This window comes from Nicotiana tabacum, chromosome 18 (assembly GCF_000715075.1).
Source record: "Nicotiana tabacum cultivar K326 chromosome 18, ASM71507v2, whole genome shotgun sequence".
In the NCBI taxonomy this organism is placed as follows: Eukaryota; Viridiplantae; Streptophyta; class Magnoliopsida; order Solanales; family Solanaceae; genus Nicotiana; species Nicotiana tabacum.
Genome location: NC_134097.1, coordinates 85,356,285 through 85,377,401, shown reverse-complemented (window position 1 = coordinate 85,377,401; position 21,117 = coordinate 85,356,285). Strand labels below are relative to the sequence as shown.

General features: G+C 36.4%; 1 long non-coding RNA gene across 1 annotated transcript; it reads right to left on the bottom strand.

Annotated features, from left to right (window-relative positions):
- Positions 1-15,126: 15,126 nt before the first annotated feature.
- Positions 15,127-19,508, bottom strand: LOC142172937 (uncharacterized). The gene is made up of 2 exons (XR_012702179.1): positions 18,975-19,508; positions 15,127-15,491 (listed from the first exon to the last, which is right to left on the bottom strand). It is a non-coding gene; the product is annotated as an uncharacterized LOC142172937 (long non-coding RNA).
- Between the last annotated feature and the right edge of the window lie 1,609 nt (positions 19,509-21,117).

Genomic DNA, 21,117 nt, shown 5'->3' with positions numbered 1-21,117 from the left:
GATTTTTTTTTATTTAGATAAAAGACCCGATATTGCGACACGGCCTTTCAATGCCTCGAGGGCGAAAATTTTAAGGCTGTGAGGGTCAAAAATCAAAATACGACCAAAGGTGGCTGCTTATGCAAAGTTAGCCCTCTGGTGCCCCGTTTGGGAACATTTGGCTATTTTTGACAAAAACAGCATCATCTGGTTTATTTATGACAAAAATTAAAAAATAAATATTTTTGGTTATTTTTGCAAAGGGGAGGTTGGACCCGGCGAGGGTTGCCTACGTATCTCACACCCTGTGAGAATCAAACCATGCGTAGTTCGGGCAAATTAACCGAACTATTTTAAAACATGATTTCTATTTTTCCCTGGCAAGACAACCTATTTTCCTTTTCTGTTTTTTGAAAACAAGACAAAATGACGATTTTTCCATTTTCAACAAACAATAACACAATCTATTTTCCCAAATTAAACTAAAAGACTTAAATAAAAGACTTCTCTTTTTTTTCCTATATATTTTTTTAGTAAAACAAAATAAAACACATTTTTTTTCAAAATTTCGGCAGAGTTTCGCCAGTAATTGGTCATTGACTTTCCTAAAATAATCAATTAACTCCCTAACTGATATTTTATTTTTCACTCTTTTCTCTTTTTTTTTTAATTTTCCAACATTCCCGAGATTCAAAAACTGGTCAACATGCAAGTTCGAAGCAAATATATGTACAGAGCGAGTAGGATGCATCAGAATGGTCTTTTCATTTCAGGTTGCTAGCCCTAGACGGACCCAACCCCTGTGTTGAGTCCCCTAAGTCAAACGCAACGTGATGCAAATAAGCGTTCCTACTAGGGATCCGGCATGAAGTCACGTTATTCTATATTCAAAACCTGAGTCAGTGTACTAGACTATGTACCCGAGCGGACAACTCGAGTCGAGGAGGGGGCAACTTACCGGGAACCAAAAGGCCATCCGGCTTCGTAACTTATCCGACCTCTTTCTTATTTCAGGGTATGACACTAACAGAATAAGGAGTCTCAACCAGTGAGCACATCCCCGGAGGTGAAGAGAGAAGGGTGTCGGCACAATTTATATACAGTTCAGATAATATCAAAGCGGTAACATTTAGCACATTCAGCACAAACCATGTAGGAAAATCAGATACAATTAAATACAACAATTTATCTAAGCTCGAATTCTGAACCCTGAACTAGAGATTCTGGGTTAGTTCCCCAGCAGAGTCGCCAGAGCTGTCACCCCTCCTTTTTCACTATACCCCGCAAGAGGAGCGTAAAGGAGTTTTTCCAATTAAATGATAATCGGAACGGGATTTGATTATTAATTATTCATAGTCGCCACTTGGGAGATTAATGGTGTCCCAAGTCACCGGTTGCATCCCAAACCGAGGAAATTATGACTCTGTTAACAGTCCGCGAACCAGAAATCCGAGTAAGGAATTCTGTTAACCCGGGAGAAGATGTTAGGCATTCCCGAGTTCCGTGGTTCTAGAACGGTCGCTTAATTGTTGTATTTGGTTTTATCTGATTTTAATACATGTTAACTTATGTGCCTTTTATTTGTAAACCGCTTTTATTGTTATTTATATTAGCAGAATTGCGACGTTGTGAAAACGCGTTTCGAACCACGTCGCAATCAATGCACCCGTAGTTATCAACACATTTCGACTTCGTCGAGATTTGGATTTGAGTCGCATCAATGCGCACCCGAATTTTAAGAAGGTTATTTAATTAAATCGTACCTAAAGATACTAACGTAGTGTTACTTTGGGGAAAAGCCACGAAGTTCGCTAAACGGCCATCCCAAATTCTAATTATTTCGATAATTACTTACTAAGGGCCCCACATTTGTTTATTTTGTGTGGTAAGACCCGTTTCAATTTGTAAACCTCTTTTCTATCATTATTTATTTATAAGGATTACGATGTCGCGAAAACGCATTTCGAACCACGTCGCAATCAATGCACCCGTGATTGTCTACACGTTTTGGTTTCATCGAGATTTGGATTTGGGTCACATCAATGAGCACCCGAGTTTAAGAAGGTAATTTATTTAAGAGAATGCTTAAAGATTCTAACGCATTGTTATTTTGGGAAAGGCGGTGAAATTCGCTAAACATCCTTTCCAAGTCTACGCAATGGAATAATTGTGTCGTTAACTACTTGAGGATTCTAATTGATTAGGCCTACAACTCGTTGAGTTTGAAGTGGAATATCCCGGCAGAAATGTCGAGTAAATGGGCCCTGAGCTCACAAAGCCCAATCTGGCCATTGCACAGGCTGTGGGCGCAGGCCCTTAGTGCATTTTTGCGTCGGGCCTAAAGCAAGCCCAAATTTTGGCTTGCACTCGGGCGGCCCAGAGATCGAATCCTTGGGCTCCCTTTAATTTCCAACCTTTTGGACTACCTACTAAAATGCCAAGCCCCCAAAATTGGCCCAATCTGAGGTTGTTTAAATATGTGATTCAGACTAACCCAAATTTAAAATCGACCAATGCGTACAGACTCCAAATTTACTGCAACATTTGCATATTTAATTTCAGCGTATTGTGCAACTTAAGCAGATAGAAAATTACAATTGTATAAACATGAAATGCTCAATTTACACAACCCCCCACCCTGTAATATGCACCTGAATACCCAACTGCCCACTTACTAATTAAAACAATCAAGATTATGCCGGACGATTCATCAGTCTCAGTTATACAACTCAGTTATTGGCTCGAATCAATGCCAATTAAATCAACTACTAACAGTCAGACAATTTACACAAATTAAACTATGGAAAAAATAGCCAACAGACAATATTTCCTAAGGCAATAGAATTCAGTAGCATTCTTCATTGTTCTCCACTTCAAACTTGGACTTACATAGGTGAGAGTCAAGGAAATGTACCTGGGAATTGTAATGAAAATAGAGAAAAGGAGAGGAATCAGCCAATTTCAACAGCAACAAACAACCAGCCCAGCAATGATACACCACAGAAACACAGGCAGATTGCTTTGAAACCAGAAATATAAACAAATTCCCACCGATCAGCTTAACAGACTTCTAACACTTCCCTAACCCTCACAACTGAAACCCAAAATTGGTGATGAAACTGTGAAACTGTTTCAGATCTGCATATTTTGGTGTTTTAATTTCTGAATAACCTCAGGACTGAAATCTTAACTCAGTTTTTAACAAGAATGAAAGCTCAAATTAAAACTTAAGGCTCAAGGCAGCAGCATCAGAGCCGACACCTTTTCCAAGGCCTCTAATGCCCTTTTATAGGCAATCCCAAAGAGAGTAAACTAAGTTCTGATTTTCTAATTAGTCCCTCTCTATTTTCACTTTGGTCCCTCTATTTTTATCTTGCTACACAAGTAACTGCAGTGTACTTATTAAGATCTACACTTGAAACCCATTCTAGAAGGTCCTAAAGCATTCCTCTACCCATACAATACCCATACTGTCCTTCCCTATACCTTGATATTACTATTCCTATCAGAACTACCCTTTTCTATACCCAGATTACCCCTAAGAGCCTTTCAGAATCACTGACCCTACCCTTATCCTTAATAACCAAAACCCAATACCCTAACCCAGTCTAAAAATAACTAAAATCAATTAGCTAACAATCAGAAACCAGCTAAGATTAATCAAATGACAAACAGAAACCAACTAACCAGACTGACTGCCCCAATTACGCTCAACTAACCAACTCAATCAAACTAAAAATGAAATTAAACTGAACTTAAGCCACCACGATTAACATTAAAAGAACTTAAACTAATTCTTAAACCAAAACTTATACTCATTCAACCAATTAACAAACTCAGAGTCAACAGTAATTAACAGAATCTAACTATTAAACCATAAAATTAACAGAACAATAATGAAACAACGATTGCAAATAAAATTTTATTCATGCGAGCTAAAGAAGCAGTGAAAAAAGAAAAGAAAAACTCACAAAGGCAAAAGGGGTTCCGGCCATTCATGAATATATGAATCCTTTCAGATTTTTGACGTGTAACATCCCTAACCATGTGTTCTTACACGAGACCACATGGTTAAGGGTGCTACGGTTCGAAATCAAAAGGATTTGATTTTAGGGTTTGGGCCGCGATTCTTAGATCTACGATTTGGGTTGTTTCAAGGTGATTTGAAAGGAAACAACCACAGATTAGTGTTGAGGAAAGGCTGGGGGTTGTAGGGTGTGATTTTGGGCCGATTTGGACAAACTTTCACTTGGCCAGAAAACTTCAAATCAAGATTCGAAGAGTTCCGGCCCTATTCCCGGCAAACCAACGGGTGTAATAGAAAGAGGAGGATGAGGGGAGTCTATGGTGTTAGTTTAAGGGTGAACGGCGTAGTTCGCGTTCACCGCCGGCAAGGAATTTTAGGGCGGCGCGGATTAGGGTTTGGGGAGAAGGGGTGGGGTGAGGAAGACGATGTAAATGGGGGTAGGGGGTCTGGTTTGGACACTTAAATATCTAAAACCTCGTTAGTTCCGGACCGTTGGATTGATGAGATCCAATGGTCCTGATCCAATGGCCCTGAAACGACGCCGTTTCATTTTAAAGGGGGTGGGACCGGGTATGGACTTGGGCTGGACTCCCTTTTCAAAGTTTAGTGCGTTTGGGCCGGAAATATTTTATGTATTTGGCCCAAAATTCCGGATCTCAAACAAGCTCACTTCCATTATATATTTGTCATTTTTCTTTTTGCAATTTTGTATTTTTTTGTATTTATTTTCTGATTTTTCAAAGATGTGAAATTAAACTAACAATTAAGCTAAAACCAATTAATGCCTAAAATTAACTTAATAACTATTTGCGACTGTTTCTCAATTAGAATAATAAAACGCTAAAGTAAACTATTTTTGTCATTTTCTTCACATCCTATTCTAAAACAAGTTAATGCCTAATTAGTACTAAAGTATAAAATTAAATCCTAAATGCAAAATAAATACGTATTTTTTTATTTTGTAGAAATTAACACGCACAAAATAAAAATGCAACAATTATCGGAAGATGACACAAAAACGCACAAAAATGGTAAAAATAAAGAAAAATTATTTTGTTTGGGATTTTGGGAATTATTCATACATAGGGCAAAAATCACGTGCTCACACACTCAAGTCTGAGAAAGGCTTTGGAAAAAATGGCATTTGAGGTGGTTTATTCCATAACTCAGAGAGGAAGTCAAGAATCAGGCTTCCTCTGGTTGTAACTTCTTCCTTTCCACTTTTCTGATGCAATTTATTATTCAATTTGTAATAATTTGTAATAAACATTAGGGTTGGCTAGTGAAAAAGGTTGGGTAATTGTGTATGCTTAAGGGTAGATATCATGCCTATAAGATCTACTGTTCTGCACGTTTTACTCTGCATTTAGATATCATGCCTATAAGATCTGTTTTCTTTAAAATTCTGCATGTGCTACATCTAGAGAATACGTCTATAGGACCTGTTTTCTGCATGTTTAACTCTGCATTTAGAGAACCTATCTTTAGGACTGGTTTAAATTATGCATGTCTAACTCTACATTTAGATAATATGCCTATAAGGGTTGTCTTCAATTCTGCATGTTTATTACCACACTTAGACAACATTCTCTTAGGATCTAAGTGGTTACAATCCGACATCATTAAAATCACTACCTTTATAGAAATCATGCCTATAAGATTTAAGTAAATACAGCCTGCTTCACTTAACGTTAGACTAGATATCATGTCTATATGAATTAAAATTAGCAATAATAGATATCAACGTCTATAAAATCTGAAACCAGTTTAGTTTAAAATCAGCCTAACTCGTATTGTTCTGAATTAGTTTTAAATAGTCCTACTCCTTTATTCAACGCGGTTTAGAAAGCATGTTTATAGGATCTCAAATCGTTTGTTGTAGAACTGTTACTGTTTCACTACATTCTAAATCAGCAATAGATATCATGTTTATAGGATCTCACCCAGACACTTAGGCAAGCCTTAGGTGATAACGACAATAAAAACTAAATTCGCCTTTGTTAATCAGTAACTGCTACAACCAAGAGGCAGGCCTGATTCATACTTCTTACCTAAGTTATGTAATAAACTAGTCTGCCTCAACAATTAAAATTCTCCTTGCCTTAGCACTTTAAATCCAGACCCTAACTGTTTTTAAGTCATGCTATTTATGTGCTTTGTTTGAGGAGGTATACATGAGCCTTTTAGTTGTTTACATGTTTCCCCTAATATGCAGTCCTATATGTTTTTTTGTATGAGCCTTAGCTTTTCACCTTTTGAAACCTAAATGTCAGCCTAATATCCCTCCCATTTAGGAATAGTAGTACTAAGTTCCTCCAGGAATGATAGGAGTGTGACATGTAATAACATGCAATAGTGGTCGAGACCAATCCACGCTTTAATACCTTGACGGGGTGGGAAGGGTAGATATGGATATGTATATCGCTGCTCTAATACCACGTGTATCCCCTCTTCTGAGCATTGTCATACCGGGTATCGTATTGATGTGATCCATATTATAAATAAACCTAGGACCCCCTCCCTTTTTATATTCTCAATTATTTGTAGAATTGTAACTTCTTTTTTCAAAATCTATCTTTTAATAATTGCTTTTTTTTCAAACTCTTACGTGTTTAAACTTAAATCCCCTACTATTTGAGCCTATGCTTGTCTATTTGCTAAATTACACAAATTCACAAAAAACGGTCTGGCCGGGAACCACACTAGTGGATCCTGAGGGGTGCCTAACACCTTCCCCTTGGGATAATTTCAAGCCCTTACCCTATCTCTGGTTATCAAACAAACTTAGCAGTGAACCTTATAGGTGTCCTAATGCACCTTAAATCATTAGGTGGCGACTCTTCAAATGCAAAACCCAGTTCCCAAAAGGAATGAGTTGTCTTATACCCATAATGTCAGAAACCCGATTTTCCGATGGGAAGAGGAAAAAAGGGGGCACGCCAACACATAGAGTTTAGGTTTCAAAATCTGATCAGAGACATACCAGTTAATTAAGAGAACACAGAATGTAAAGCGAGTGCAGTTCAATATCTAGCCTTGGCTTACAGCCGGCTAGATTAGTGATTATCACAAGTAGCAGAGAAAGAAATGAGAGTTTTGAGTGTAAGTGTGTGTCTTTTTTTTTTGAACTAATATTCGTGTCTTAGAGTAAAATAGAGGAGTTTATATAGTAGTTCAAAGGTAGGGAAAATAAGGTAACAATACCAATTTCAGTCAATCAAGGGAGGATCACAGAATAAATTACACGAAAAATCAGCATAGTCTTCCCTTAATTAAGGGTAATTAACCAACAGTAAGGACATGAAATATTTAAGGAAAGAAATTCAAATCAGACTTAGGCAAAGAGTTAATAATTAGGAATCTAATTAAGGAAATAATCGTGCAAGAAATCAGTAGATACTACAGGCAATTAAATAAGGCAAGAAGACTAATTAAAGTCATAAACAGGGAAACAATCGAGAATCCGTCAATCAAAATTTCGAAGTGATACTGATTTCTAGAAAGATACCAACTTCCATAAATAGAAGATAGGCTAAGTGAATTCCATAAACATAGAGAAATTAGGCGGAAAATAACCCTGATAAGGATTAATTTGGGTAAAAGTCACAAAACAATGAATCTGACTAAGGAAAAGCATGTAAGTCAAAATATAGAATGAACAATGCAACAGGTAACATGGAAAAACTCAGAATCGAAGTAAAGCATAAAACATTAGGGTTTTCACATAAATCGACTAGGGCTTAGGCAGCCTTAGCCTAAATCAGTCGAGAATACATAAGAACAAACGATTAAGCTTTAAAAATCAGAAACCCTTTGAGAAGATAACTTATAGTAAATCTGAGTTTATGAAAAACGAGAAATCAGTTGAAAAGCAGAAAACTTTCAAGGAAAACATGTGTAATATGTTCGATTCGTCTCCGATCTGTACATATATGAGAAGATCGGAGACTAAAAAATTAGGGTTTTTAGAAAGTGCAACAGAGACGAGAACATAGGCTTAGAAAACTATGGATTCGTAATAAAATAAGAAAGATTCTTACTCAAGGCCGGGTAAATAGCCTGAAATAGGCAAGAAATCCAAAGGTGAAAAACAGACCTGCCTAGGTCCCTAAAAATCCCCTCAAGGATCTAGGAGATGGATAGACCATAGCTGGTAGGAGGCCGGTAGAGGCCTGTGATGATAAAAAACACCATAGAATAGCAGCGTAAGCCGGTGACGGTGGGGAAATTAGGGTTTTGCTAGAGAGCGTTTGAGAGAGAAAGAGGAAGAATGACGGCAGGGGAAAGGGGTAAATGATTAGGGTTAGAGTGGGTTTGGCTAGTTTAATTATGGTAGAAAAATCCTAGACCGTTGATCATAATGATCAACGACGAGGATTGGCTAAGCATTTGGTCGGGCAAGTAAATGATTTGGGCCTAAGGTTTTGTGCTAGTTATTTAGGCTAAAATTGAAAATAAAAAGGTTGTTTATTAAATACCCAAAACAATTGAATAAAATTAATTTGTAAAACAATTAACTAATTAAAAAAAGGGAGAATTGCATATAAGTATAACTCATACACACACATTACGACTGACTAACCCAGTTTTAACTTTGCAAATCTATAGCCCAAAGACAATAGGCCCAAATCCGAAAAACCCAGCATTTTTTTACGCAACCAGCAGTTCTTGTGATCAATGCTATTCAACATTCCTATTGTTGAGGAAAGCTTTTGTATTTATCTTTTACCAAAATCAGTGTTTTACTATTAACTTTATGAGACAATTAATAAAAATATATTTAAATACAAAAAGAGAAAGAAAAAAAAGGAATTGGTAGCATTTTTCCCTTTGCCAAAGGTAGAGAATTTGCTGGGTTTCAATTAAATAGTTATTAAATATATAGTATATGAATATAAATGTAGAAGAATTCGATTAAATAATTAGCAAAATATACATTCAAATATAAACGAACAAATAAAAATAAATTTGGTAGCTTTTTGCCTTGTCAACGGTATGACAGATGGTAATTACTTCTCATACACACATCATTGCTAGATTTTAATTTTTTTTATTTTTTTCCTTAATGGTGCCACTAATAAAGTTTAATCTAAAACAAAGAATAAGTTAAAAATAAATAAAGAAGGTTGTCCAGCTCGAGAAAAGATAAGAAAACATACAAAAATTGAATTTCGCCTTTCTACATTCTTATACACTGGTATATACATAGTTATACACACTTATTCATATTTATACGAAAATATATATAATTATATTTATAATGTCTAAACAATGTATTTACGTTGTACAATTATGCATAAACAACAATTATAATACGTTTATAGAGAAAATATCTTTTAGCCACCATTACACTTCAATTTTAAGAAGAAAAAGATAATGTATCGACGTGGTATAATAGTGTATAAGAGATGTTTACATACCCATATACAATATTATACATTTATACAAATGAATCCTATCAATGGAGCTTCACGGGTTTTCTTCTTTTTTCTTGAGCCTTTACTAAAATTTAACTTAAATCTAGCTCAAATCTGCTCTAAATCACTTCAAATTTAAGTTTTGAACTCCTCTTGATGTTTCCAATCAATTAGAACAACACCAAATCATGTTTTCAAGCAAACCCAATAATACCCATTTCAAAATTAATCTCAAATCTTAGATCTGAGTGGGCTTTCAAACCCATAGTCTCAAATATGGTTCAAATTTAAAGCTTTATCCTTCAATGGAGTTTTTTTTTATCAATCAAATTTTAGATTGAGAAACTTGAGCTCCAATAATGGAGGTTTTATAATTATATATACTTGAACGAAGAGAATACTAAACCTAGTAGCAAGGATGAGAAGAATTCGTAACTGAACAACTTAAATCTTGTTCAAAGATCAGCTTCGCTCTTGGAGTTGAAGTGCGCTTATATGATAAGGCAGAATACGCATAAAAGAAAGATATCAAGAAACTTAGGTGTGTTGGACTGTGGAGGAACTGAGCATCTAATAATGGGCTAAATGATGAAAAGATTCTTTCAGGTTATGTACAACCTGGGCCAAACAGCATAAGGACTTCAAACCTGGGCCATTTTCAGTTAGGTTGTTGGGCAAAGTGACATGGGACGCAATTCTTTCTTATAAAAATGATTTTCATGCGTAGAAATGTTTTAAAAATAATTTTTAGTATTTTGAAATATAATGGACTAATTTCTTGTAAAATAACGCAAAACTTGTATGCATGGGCTATAATTGTAAAGTTATTGCAATTATAATCAAAAGGTGCCAATTTGGCTATTTGTGAAATAATTTTGACTTAATAGGACCATAAATAGTAATATTAAATCAAAAAATATTTTAAAATCATGTGTGATGCAATTTTATAATTATTTGTATGAAATAAGTTGCTAGGGCAAGTTAATTTAAATCGTAGAAATTATGAAAAAAATGTCAATGATGCTAATGCATGATTTTGAAGATATATATGCATTTTAAAACTATTTTAGAAAAAATTGGGTATCAACAGATGCGTTGATATTGATTGCTCGATAGATGTAACATGTGATGCTTAGCCATATGCGATAAGGAGACAAGGCAGTGCTTAGCCTTGTATGAGATGAGAGCAATGCTTAGCCCTATACAAAAAAAGGTAGCGTTTAGCTTTAAGCAATAATGGAGGCAGTGCTTAGTCTCATGCGATGTAATGGAGACAGTGCCTAGTCCCATGCAAAGAAAAGGCAGCGTTTAGCCTTATGCAATAATGGAGGCAGTGCTTAGACTCATGCAATCTAATGAGGGCAGTGCTTAGCCCTATGTGATATAATGGAGACAATGCTTAGTCTTATGCAGAGAAAGGTAGAGTTTAGCCTTATGAATAATGGAGGAAGTGCTTAGCTGGATGCAATGTAGTGAGGGAAGTGCTTAGCCCTCTGAGGAGAAAGGAAGCGTTTAGTCTTATGCAATAATGGAGGCAGTACTTAGCCTCATGCAATGATGGAGGCATTGCTTAGCCTCATGCAATGTAATGAGTGTGGTTAGCCCTATTCGGGGAAAGAGAGCATTTAGCCTTATGCAATAATGGGGGAATTGTTTAGCCTCGTGTAACGAGGGTAGTGATTATCCTTATAAAGAGAAAGAAATTATTAAATATGAGGAAGAAAGTGATTCTGTCATGACCCGTAATTCCCACCTTCGGGTGTCACAACCCAAAACTCAACCTGTAGTGATGACTCCTATCATGAAACTATGCAAGCTGACAACTTATACATACAAGCACTTTAAAATTCAAAATATGCTAAAACAGGTTTAAATAAGTAAAAATCTCATAAGACTGGATGAAGACGTAAAAAGTCATTACAGAATTTCCCAAAACCTGGGTGTCATTGAGTACATGTGCATCTATATAATGACATAGTTTGAGACACTGTCTAAGAAAGTAGAACTGAATAAGTAAAACTGAGAGATAGGGAAAGGAGAGTCAAGGTCTGCAGACTCCAAGGCAGCTACCTCGATAATCTCCGAACGGCTGAAACACCTGAATCTGCATACAAATTGTAGGGTGTAGCGTGAGTACAATCAACTCAATAAGTAAGAATTATAGTCCACATACAGAATTAACAGTACGGAGAATTACAGAAATTAGGGCAACAATATCACAGAGAATTCATAATATGCAGGTAACAGTACAAGAATTTAGACACACTTCCACATTTAACAGTTAAGCTCAATACAGGTAAAGTCGGAATGATATGAGGGATATGACATCTCTATATCTATATTCCAATATGCATATCGTATGTGGTGCAACACAATGAAGCCTCGCGTACTCACACTCTTCGCTGGTGCAATCGTATCATACCTGGTGCACTTCAGCAATCCCTCAAGTCCAAACTTCAATCTGTTAACCATCCGAACTCCACTCGAGGCCCTTGGGACCTCAACCAAACATAGTAACAAGTCCTAAAGTATGACACATACTTAGACGAGGCCTCAAAACACATCAAACAACATCAAAAGCACGAATCTCACCTCAATTCGAGCCTAATGAAAACTACAAACTTCCAACTTCTTCAATCGATGCCAAAACCTATCAAATCACGTCTTATTAACCCCAAATTTTGCACATAAGACATAAATGACAAAATAGATCTATTCCAACTCTCGTAACAAAAATCTGAGTCTGTTAGCCACAAAGTCAACTCTTGGTCTAACTTTCCAATTTTCAACACTTCTAATTTTCCGACTTTCACCATTTCAACACAAAATTAACTACGGACTTCCAAATTACTATCCGGACTCACTTCTAAGTCCAAAATCACCATACAGAGCTAGAGGAACCATGAAAACTCTATTCCGGACCATTTACACACATCCGGTCAACCTTTTTAATTTAAGATTCCAATGTTGAGACTAAGTATCTCAACTGATTCTCAAATGTCCGCGGACCCAAACCAACTACCCCGACAAGTCACATAACAATAGTTCAGCATCGAATAAGCATTCAATGGGGAAACGTGGCTACAATATTCAAAATGACCGGCCGGGTCATCATATCCTCCCCCTGTTGAACAAACGTTTGTCCTCGAAAGGGTCTAGAAACATGCCTGGAGTATCAAATAGGCATGGACATCTGCTCCGCATCTCCTGCTCGGTCTCCCAAGTAGCCTCCTCAACTGTTGACCTCTCCATTGTAGCTTCAATGAAGCTATGTTCTTTGACCTCAACTTTAGAACCTACCTATCCAAAATGGCTACCGGCTCCACATCATAAGTCAAATCACAATACAAATGAATCGTGCTGAATTCCATACAATTAAAGGATCATCGATATATTTTCGAAGCATCAAAACATGAAACACTAGATGAACACTTGACAGACTAGGCGGTAATACAAGGTTGAAGGCAAACAATCTCGCGGATGTTGATCTCAGCCAACCTCTCTAATGAATAAGTAGTACCAATTGGAATAAAATGCACGGACTTGGTCAACTGATCCACAATCACCGAAATAGCATACCATTTCCTTGAATCCTATGGGAGCCAAAATACGAAGTCAATGGTGATATGCTGCCATTTACACTTTGGAATCTCAAGCCTTTGAAATAATCCGCCCGGTCTCTGATGCTTGTACTTTACCTGATGACAGTTTAGGGATCAAGCTACAAACCCCACTATATCTTTCTTCATCCTTGTCTACCAACAGTGTTTCCTCAAGGCCTGGTCCATTTTTGCAGCACCCGGATGAATGGAATACCACAAAATATTGGCCTCTTCAAGAGTCGACTCACGCAGCCCATCTACATTAGGCACACAAATCTGACCTTGCATCCTCAACACCTCATCATAACCAATAGTAACCTCCTTAGCATTACCGTGTTGAAATGTATCCTTAAGGACAAGCAAATGGGGAATATCATACCGTCGTTCTCCTATGAGATCATATAAGAAAGGCCAAAAAATCAAACAAGCTAGAACCCGACTAGGCTCCAAAATATCTAATCTCGCAAAATGAATGGCCAATGCCTGAACATATGATGCAAGCGGTCTCTCACTACCAAGAATAAAAGAAAGGCTACCCATACTCACTGCCTTCCTACTCAAAGCATTGGCCACCACATTGGCCTTTCCGGGATGATATAAAATGATAATATCATAGTCCTTTAGCATCTCCAACCATGCGTTACATGCTTCCTCAATGTATGGGTATTCTGCTTCTTGAAATCATGAAACCATGGATTTCCATCGAACTTTTCTTCAACATGAGCACAACAAGCTGGCTGGTTACGGATTTCTATTGGGATGAGATCAATATAGTTCTCGTCTAGATGTTATATCATAGAAGACAAGGTTTCTAGCGCATCCACAAACTCATTCTGAACTCTCGAAACATGTTTGAACTCTACCTTTGTGAACCACTTGATCAAATCTTGCACACAGTGTAGGTATGGCAACATCTTGGTGTTCTTGGTTGCTCATTCTCTAAGTACCTTATGTATTAGCAAATCTGAATCTCCAATTACTAGCAATTCCTTAATATTCATGTCAATGGCGAATCTGAGTCCTCAGATGCAAGCCTAATATTCCGCCCTATTGTTGGTGCACGGGAACTTGAGCTTGGCGGATACTAGATAATGTTGACCGGTTTCTGATGCGAAAATAGCTCATATGCCCACTCTTTGAATTTTGTGGCTCCATATAAAAACATCCTCCAACCATCATACGCTTCAACAATGTCTTCCCCTATGAATGATACTTCCTCGTAGGGAATATGCGTCTTCAATGGTTCATATTCTCTGTCCATAGGGTTCTCCGCAAAGTGATCGGCCAATAGTTGCCCCTTGACTACCTTCTGGGTCACATAGAGGATGTCGAACTCACTCAGTAGTATTTTCCATTTTGCTAGCTTGCCCATATGCATAGGCTTCTAAAATATGTATTTTAGTGAATCCATCCTTGATATGAGTTATGTGGTGTATGCATAGAAGTAATGTCTCAATTTCTGGGCTATCCATGTCAGGGTGAAACAGGTATGTTCCGATGACGCCTAAATCCACTACTAAAAATGAATGGATACGGTCACATGCAATAATATACCCAATTATAAGTCGAGGTCAAATCCCACAGAGAACAATATGTAGGCAATTAGGAGTGTAAGAGAATTATCACTTATTATGCTAAGCCAAACACTTAGAATGATTTTAAGAAAATATTTATAGCTAAATGCAAAAATATAAACTAAGCTATAAAGCAAGTAAAATGATCAATGGCTACAAGCACAGATGCAATGGGAATTACACTCAAGTAACGATCCAATGTATTTCACAATTTTACAAATATGAGCAAGTTTATTTTAATTAGCCTCGGTTAATAATTCTTTATTAGCTTCTTCCGAAGACTAACAAGACTTCCTAGTTGAATTATCCCTAAAACAATTAAGAGATTAGGTACACTCGAATATGGCTACAAGTAGTTCAATCTTGTCCCTAGGTAGAATCCATAAAGTGATGGTTAAAGCCTCAAGTTCTTGTTAATCAATCTTTCCCAACCCCAAATTGTCTTTCCCAAAATTAATTCGAAGTAAATGGGCGAGTCCTAGGGTTAGCTAATCCCTTTGACAACATTAAAGAATAAGAATAATTAAATAAACAATAACTCACTTCAATATAACTAAAAATTGTTCAATACATAAGCACAACAAGATATTTAATCCACACTTTAATATGAATATTTCCATTAACAAGATTCAAGTGTTGAAAAAAATACTACACACTTAAATATTCAATATAAAGTAAGGAAATGAAGAAATGAGCATAAATGAGTAAGCAATTCTCAACCAAAAGCTTCAAATCTTCAAGACCTAAGTGTGTGTGCAAGCTGACCAGGCTTTCTTTTTGGCATTCGCACAGCTTCAACCGCGTTCGCATAGCTTCATTAACCCGGACTTCTGCGATTGCATATAACTCTCCGTGATATTAAACTAGTACTTGTCCTCAAGCAATTCGACAACTAAGAACATCATTAAATAAAATAAGCTCAATGGCGTATCAAACATCATTTCAGCTCACAAAGGTTCAAATTGGACACAATCTAGTGACTTCAGTTGGTACCAACAATCAATCCAAAAAATATGAATCACCAACAATTTCTCACAAATTCCATTTAAATTTAAGTGCTGAAACACCACAGTAATCAAAGTAGAAACCAAGTCATGACACTAAAGCTTCAAAATTTGCCTCATTATCACAAATAATTTTCTTTTGTTCATTCCTGCCTATTGGATTTTGGATTAAGTTCAAAACCTAAAATTTTCTGTGCCCTCACACTTAAGACAGAGTCACCAACATATAAATTGCAATTAATAAACAAATGGGATATCAAATGGAAAGAATTAATGCTCTCTCATACAAAGATATTCAAATGCACATAAGTAATGACATATGCTTGCCCTTCAAGTATTTCTCCACTAATGTAGACACTTGGTTCAAAATAAAGTAGGACTTAAAGGATGGTAGAGTAGGTTTTTGGTTAAGGTAGGACACAACATGGATAACAGTGACTCAAAACCTCCCTAAGCACTATAATTTTCAACTATTAAAGCACACTTCCTTCAAAAATTTATCCATCCTTTCTTCACTTTTTATTTCATACCTAATCTTCCCTTTATCCACAAATCCTTATTTTTTTCCCTTTTCTTCTTTATTACTCTACTTTTTTCATAAATCAAGGAAGGTTCCACTACTATTTTTTTATTACCTTTCACCTTTTCTGCAACTTACACAACATAACTTTTCCAACCTTCAGCCACAAACTTAGGCTTTTAGCCTATGTTTACACTTTCAAAGTACTTAGGGAGGTAGGATGCCAAAAGATAAATCAATAAAGAATGAAGGGTTTAAGCTTGTAACATAGTTGCCAAAGAAAAAGTTTAAAGGCTCAAAAGGGGCTGACTAGGGAAAATCTGCAAGGGTAGAAAATTTAAGGCATAATAACGGTCCAAGGAAGGCCTAACATCATTTTTCAAACCAAGTTAGTCTAGGATTTTGCTTTGAAGCACATTCCGGGCAAGTTCTAGACTACAAATAATGCACGAGAATTCACAACAAGTCTCACCACACATGGCACATGGAAACTCGATTGCCATATAAATCCAAAATCCAATTAAAATCAATAAACCGAAAGAAAATCACATATAGCCTAAAAGACCACTTAATGAATCAAAGAGCCAAAAATAGAACCTAAACTTCACAACAAGTATTATCACATCAATCATTTTTCATTTTAAAGATCAAGATTTCATATATCAAAGTTTAAATCATGTTGGTACCAAACAAGCTACACGTTGGTTTATGGACAATAAGATCACAACCCAAAACCAATTTATTCACTATTAGCTACTAAACTAACTAAATTTTTTTTACCTAAAACTAGACAAGACTAATCCTTTAAGAAAGTTGTCACGCTATCCATCATAGAGAAAAGTCACCCGGTTCGACACAAATTATCTTCTTGAAAAAGAACAGTGACATAAATAAAAATCAAGGAGTTTAATTAGCACTACTACAAATAAATATAGTAACGAAATAACAAAATAAAAACTAATGCTAACATGCTAGAAATAAACTACAAAATATCACTAATAAACTACAAATGTTAACCAATCTACACAAGTTCACAAAAAATCGTCATGCTCCAAATACATCATCACATATTAATGAGCTACCCCTAACCTAAAGTGTTGCACTGTCCTCAATGCAACTAAACAAAACAAGATGAAATGAAAGAGGTGCTCCCTGAAACTGCATCACTTGGAGCTGAAAGTGGTGGGAAATTCGAGCTCCAAATTCTGCTCCTCATCGTCCTCTGATTCATGTGAGCCACAGAATGAACTCATCTTGTGCATCATTTTGGACAAGACTTTTCTTTTCTTTTTCTCATGCTCATTGAAATTCTGTTGTTGCCTCTCAATATTTCCTTGTCTTCGGCTCATGTCTTCCAACCTATTTTTTATTGCTTTTTGTTCTTGAACTACATCATCTAGAGATGTCTTCTTACCAGTCCCAGTAGAAGTTCCCTCCCTAGATTGACTGGACGGAAGGCTAGCTACAAGTTGGCAAATGTGTGCATCGATGCCATAGATTTGACTAGAGAGGAAGCGCATAGTGGGAGGTCCATAAATTCCTAAATTATAGATTTGTCATCCATAATAGCAGCAATCAACAATGCCTTCTCAGGCGTCGCCTCAAACTCATGTTTAGACGGCAAGATTCTGGTAGCAATAATGGACAGCCATGTCTTGGCTTCAACTATGAACCAGGAAGAATTAACACCTTTGTGCAATCTTTCCCAAGTCAGAGTCACCCGTAGTCCGCAACACATTTTATATAACATTGTTGAGATTTGGATTTGGGTCACATGAAATGCACACCGGAGTTTAGGAAGGTAATTTAAAATTACGCGCCTAAAGCAACTACGCACTTTAAAGTTTGCAAGGGCCATGGAAAATTCAACTAATGGCACACCTCGATTCTAATTTCAAAGGATGTTTGAACTAAACTTTTGAGGGTCATAAATTATATCTTGCCTAATATGGCACACCTCTAATTATTTCAAAGGGTTTTATTATTTGAAGTTGTTATAATCGGGTTACATGAAATGCATACCTGAATTTAGAAAATTAAGCATCGTAACTATGTCACAGGAACCGTACCCATAATCACGATGGTTTATTATTAATCGCGTCTAAAGTAAGCTATGATGTTTAAAGAACAAACTCAAACAAGTGACACTGGAACATCAACCAACAGAGCAGATGGCCAAGAAATTCAAAAATCCACATCAATTAAATCAACAAAGAAATAGCAATTTGAAGAATTCTATATGAGCTCAGCTCAAAGACAATGTGAATGGAACTGAAGCAAGAATTTCAGTGCAATGTATCAAAAACGAGACTACTGAATCACTCAAGCTTGGCCAATCGAGTTTGCGCACAAAAATTTGTTCCTTGAAAGACTATTTCCACGAATGAGCTTATAGATTCTAGGCACCCCATGCTCATTTGTTTAGAGCAAATTAAGAACAATCCAAAGAACAACAAATCATGACTTAATCTATTGGTAATTAATCATATAGTAGCCAACAATTGCGATTAAATTGATGTAATGAAATTCCTTCAGTTCTACCTATGGGACTACACCAATTAGTCGTTCATTTGCCTTTTACATGTTTTCATTAACGTTTCCCTTCACCATTTCACAAGAAGACAAAGAAGAAAAATGCACATTTATATGTTTGTTTCCAATAGAATAAACACAATAAATTCTAACTTAGCAACTCAACCTTATGTTTCAATGTAAGGCTCCAGCGATTAAACAGATCAATAATAATTATCAAACAAAATAATGACCGAGATGGTGACATATGAAAAATTTCTAACAATTCTTATTACCAATAAAATATGCAAATTTATATTGTTTAATCAAGGAAAAGTACCTTGAAAGCAGTAACAAGGCTTTAAAATTGCCAAATAATGGTTGAAAAATACCAGTTAGCAATTCCGGTGCAAACAGCAACAAATACAGCAGCAATTCACGGAAATTTCAAACCGAAGTAATGCTTATGAACCCAAAAAATGGGAATGACCACTAGTAGCAAGTTTCGACTCAAAGCTTTAGAGAAAACCCAAGAATTTGCAGCAATTTATGTCGAACTTAGGAACACCCTTTTAATTTTCTTTTTTCGTCGACTTGACTCGATTTCTGAACAGAGAAGGGGAATTAAAGGTGGGGAATAACGTTCCCTTTGTTGAAAATCAGAAGATGAGCGAGTTGAGGAAGGATAAGGAAAGCGGATGTTTTGATTTTTCTTTGGAGAAAACGAGGGGAAATAGGTTAGGTTTCATTGGATGTAGAAGAAGGATGAAGCCATTTGAAAATGGAATGGAGGACTGAATTTTTGGTCTCTAGGCAGCCATTAAAGGTGCTGCCCCTAGCTTCTCTCCAGGGGAGCCTCCCTATCTCCTTAGGTTTTGTTAGGTTTTAATTAAAAAGGGTCTTGGGGTCAAACCGGGTAGTGTCATGGGTGATTTGGGCTTGGGTTGGATAGATTTTTGTGCCATTTATTTGGGCTGGTTTGGGTATTAAGAATTAGCCCAACACATATTAGAACCCCTCTTTCATTCTTTTTCCTTTCTTTTTTTCTTTTTCTTCTTCTTTAATTAAAAATCCTAATTAAAATCCTAGATTATCTAAAAATGTGAAATTAAAATAATTACAAAAATTATAAAAGATACTTAATCCTAAGAGAAAAAAAATCAATAAAAGAAAAAAGTGTAAAAATGAAGCATTTTTTTTTTGTGATTTTCATTTTTTTTAAAAACGTAACTACCGATTAATCCTAAAAATGTAAAAATAAAGTTTAGATGCCATGCATGATATTTTTTGGTATTTTTTAAGATTAAAAATGACTACAAACATTAATGGAACAATTGTTTTTGTAATTTTCATTTTCTTGTAATAAAATAAAGTAAAAGAGTTAAAATTAGTTGAAATAGCTATATTAGGCCTAAATTAAATATTTATGTGCTAATATATGGGAAATCTTGGGGAGGATCAAAAATTATATGTCTACAACTGCCCCTCTTTAACTGGAAACGCGAAGAGTTTTCAGACAAAGAATGACTAGACAGGTTTTTTGACCCGACCCTTATTTGGAGAGACTAAAACTTAGAGAAAAGGGGAATGTGGCCGAGCCTTGGTATCTGAGATGCCTACATATCCTTGACTATAAAGGAATCACGCCACGTGTAGTTCAGAAATGTCTGGTAGCTGGGACTACCATGAAGCTGTGATTTCACTGTTGTTGCTGCTGCTACTGCTTACTGAACCCCCTTATTACACCATGATAAAATAAAAAGAAGCTAGCCTAGACTATGATCTATGCATTACAAAATCATATCTATATCTTCAAACTTGCTCTTGTGGTTCATGTTGCCTTGTTGACTTGTATTCTCCCGGTGGAATTCCCTTGTTGCCGCCTTGAATTGTAATCTGAGATGTTTCCCTTTCTCTAGGTGGACACCCGCTTGCTGAAACTTGAATTTATTCCCTTGTTCTCCAGGTGGGCTCCTGATTGCTGAACTTGAAATGTATTCCCTTGTTCTCCAGGTGGGCGCCTGATTTCAACAAAAATAGACAAAAACAAAGAAAATTTTCTGCCCCAGTTTGGTGGCTGGGCACATATGTGATTATAAACTAAATCATGTTACCAAATATTAGTAAGAACTTGAAAGCTAAAACTTGAATTGTCCTCCCTTGTTCTCCAATTGGGCGCTTGATTGCTGAAACTTGAAAGTATTCCCTTGTTCTCCAGGTAGGCGCCTGATTGCTGAACTTGAAATTTATTCCCTTGTTCTTCAGGTGGGCGCCTGATTACCAAAACTTTAAATGTATTCCCTTGTTTTCCAGGTGGGCACCTGATTTTTGAACTTTGAAATGTATTTCCTTTTTCTCCAGGTGGGCGCCTGATTGCTTAGCTTGAAACGTATTCCCTTGTTCTCCAGGTGGGCGTCTGATTGCTGAACTTGAAATGTATTCCCTTGTTCTCTAGGTGGGCACCTGATTTCAACAAAAATAGA